Genomic DNA, 3519 nt, shown 5'->3' with positions numbered 1-3519 from the left:
GCATATAAGAGATTTAGGCTAACAACACTACGGACGTACAACTAAAAACCCACTTGAGGCTTAGGTCTAGGGACAAACAAGCCTCTACAAATGATGGGTTGAGCTTCTCTTCCTTCTCTCTTCTTCCCTTCCTTTGCTCTTTCACTTCCGCTTTCCTTCTCTTCTCTTTTCTCTCCTCTCCTCTGCCTCTTCTCTCCTGTCCTCTTCTCTCGCCTCTCCTCGCTGCCTCTCTTCTCCGTTTCCTCTCTTTCTCTCCTGCTCCTTCTCTGCCCCCTCTCCTTCTCCTCCTCCTTCCTGCTTCCCTCCTCTCCTCTCCTTCTCCTCCCTCCTCTCTTTCTCTTCTCCGTCAGCTCATCTGCTTCTCCTTCTCCTCTCCTCTCCTCTCCTCTCCTCTCCGCTCCTCTCCGGTCCTCCCTGCTCTTTTCTTCTCCTGTTGCTCCCTCTTCTCCTCCCTCCTTCCTTCTGCTGGCTCCCTCTCCTCCTCCTCTCCCGTTGCTCCTCTCCCCTTGCTCCCTCTCCTCCTGCTCCTCTCCTCTCCTCTCCTCTTCCTCTGCTCTCCTTCACCTCTCCTCTCTCTCCTCTGTCCGCTGCTCTGTCCTTCTCTCCTGGCGCTCTGTCCTCTCTACCTCTCCTCTTCCTCTCTCCTCTCCTCTCCTCTCCTTTTTCCTCTCCTGTGTGTTGAAGAGATCCTCCACTCATCATTCTTCTTCGATAAACTCTAAGCATCTCATGTTTCCTAAAATCATATTCCCTAACGACTCTGATATTTATCTCCTGTCGTTGACCCGCGATGCCATCGGCCTCTCATGTTTATTCATTGTCCATGACCCTCATGCCATCTTCATGTTTCTCCATCTCATCTCACTCTCCGCTCCTATTTGAATCATATCATTTCGCGTCTCTTCTCTCTCAGCTTCCTGTGAATTAGATTACTCGTCTTTTTCTCCTCCTTGCTACTACTGCTATCGTTGTCATTAATGATCTAGTAGATTTAGCTAACAACACGTCCGGACGTACACTAAACCCATTTTTGGGGCTTAGCTCTAGGAAACAGCCTTAAATGATGTGCTCTCCTTCTTTTCTTCTTTCTCCTCCTCTCCTCTCTCTTCCCTTCCCCTTCCTTTCTCTTCACCTTCCGTTTCCTCTCTCCTCTCTCTTTCCTCTTTCTCCTCTCTCCTCTCCTCTCCTTTTTCTTCTGTTCTATTTTCCTCCCTTCTATTCTATCATTTTGATTCGCTAACTTAAAACCCGATTTCGTTCTGTTTGGTCTTCACAGGTGTGGGTCTGATTACTCGCAAGGTGGGAGTCCTCAGTCTCGCCAGTGCTGGAGTTGGAGAAGGATGACAGTGGCACATGGCACATACACGCTTTCATTCCAATTCTACCTTCAAGAATCACGCCATCAAATTCAAGGTATTATTAAACTAGGGAGTCATTCAATGAACTAGTATGTTTTTGACTTCGGTGTTACTGGTATGATTTTGACTTCAGCAGTAGCGGGCAGCTTTCATTGTGTTCACACAACAAAGGGGAGTTTTTTCACGGTTCTCCTATTTCTTTAGAGCAACGGAAAAATCCCCAATCGCGTTTTTCGTCAGCCTCTCAATCAGCTTTAACTAGGGGTGATTGCTTTGGGCTGACATTTGGTTTTGGCTACAAATTTTACGAGGGGATGCCCTTCGCACTCAACCTTTTGCTATTTCTTTAGCAAGGAATTGGGGGAAAACTAAAAATCAAATAAATAAATCAAATCACATTTTGGTTTCCAGATTGGGGGAGGAGTTTGATGAGGAGACTCCAGACGGGTCGTAAGGTGAAGAGCGTTATCACATTGATGGAGACACGATGACTCACATTCAGAAGGGAGATAAGGAAACCAAGATCATCCGGGTGTTCTCAGACGATGAAGTCAAAATGGTAAGTACCTATAAGGCCTGTTTTTCTTTCCTACCCCGTATCGATGCGGCGTCAGTTGACGTTCACATTGCGTCAGGAGTGGGGATAATTGTACACCCTAGTTCACAAAGGGTACAAGTGACATTTTTTGCGAAATCGAGTTATGAGTTAAAATAGGTTAGTAAAAGATTTATAAACACGGAGCACAAGCGATACTTCGTAGAAATGATACGGAGGATGATACCTAGGTATCATTTTTACGGAGTATCGTTTGTGCTCCGTGTTTTTAACCTTTCATTGACCCATTTATTTTTAAGACAACTCGATTTCGAAAAATATGTCACTTGTACCCATTGTGAATTAGGGTAGGGTGTACAATTAAAATTGTGGAAACTCAACAAACATGACATCTAGGGGAGAAATCACAAAACAATTTTGTATTTGATGCTAATCGAGAGTCGTTTCCGGAATTTAGGACGCCACTCGAAGAGATACGCCAGGTGGGGAAATGAAAAAAAGTAAAAACACGCATCCAGTTCACGTTAAGTTCGTATCATACCCGCGCCAGAATGAAAAACACACCCGTAGAAGTCAATTTTTTGCTCACCTGGCCAGACAGGGCCGGGAGAAATCATTGTCAGTCAGGCTATCCAAAGAGTATGAACAGTTCATAAATAAACGATTGTTTCTGCTTTCCTTTCACAGACGCTGACAGTGGACGATATCGTGTGCACCAGAATCTACAAACCTCTGTAAATACTACGAGGCCATCTCTTCCCTAAGCTACGCCACTAGGGGTATTTCTTTATTGGAATAAAAAATTCCCAGTGAAACAAAAGACTTGATTGAAGAATGAAGACTCGGTAACTTTGTGAAGGTCCACTCTAACTACTGGTCCGTATGAAAACAAATAGTACATCACTTTTTGTTAGAGACAATTTGATTATTTATTGCATTATAAGTACTAGTTTCTATACTAGAGCTGATGAAGTAAAAAATTACGTCAAATTTAAAAAAAAAAAAAGATTAATGGAAGAAATCGATCTTTTTCAGACCACCAATCGAATGTCAGTATTCCAATGATCAAATACCCCTGTGAATACATTCCATTGAGATAGAAGGCTTTGAAATTATTTATTTAATTTATAAAATTTAAGGATGTTGATTTTTTGGTATTTATCGATATTTTTTGATTTTTCGATATATACCGATTCATCGATATATATCGGTTTTCGATATATCGTAATATCCCTACTTTTCCCCCATGTTTTTGACTCATAAAATTTGATTTGTTTTTGTAGGGAACAAGTGGTTTCTATGGGTTCATATGAGGATTTTTTCCCTAGGGGGTTTACTTCTAGGAATTCTTCAGAAAATGGGACCGTGTCAATTGGACCATCACAACAATGCTTTCGGTACCTATCTGTAGTCAAGTATTTGGAAAGCAGGGGATTATGTGTTTTCCCAGTATGGAAATCCGAGTCATTTTATGCCTAAAGGAATTTTCCAGTTTTAAAGAAATTTTTGATATTCATTTTTGTATCCAATTTATTTATTTATTTACTCTTATATTATTACTATTTACAAAGAAGTAGACTACTTTTTTTTTTTTTTTTTTTTTTT

At 41.7% G+C, this 3519-nt stretch overlaps 1 pseudogene; it reads left to right on the top strand.

Moving 5' to 3' along the window:
• Positions 1–729: 729 nt before the first annotated feature.
• Positions 730–2687, top strand: LOC103521586 (annotated as a pseudogene).
• The last annotated feature ends 832 nt before the right edge of the window (positions 2688–3519 follow it).

This window comes from Diaphorina citri, unplaced genomic scaffold, assembly GCF_000475195.1.
Source record: "Diaphorina citri unplaced genomic scaffold, Diaci psyllid genome assembly version 1.1 scaffold5529, whole genome shotgun sequence".
Taxonomy (NCBI): domain Eukaryota; kingdom Metazoa; phylum Arthropoda; class Insecta; order Hemiptera; family Psyllidae; genus Diaphorina; species Diaphorina citri.
This window is presented reverse-complemented; position numbering and strand designations above follow the sequence as displayed.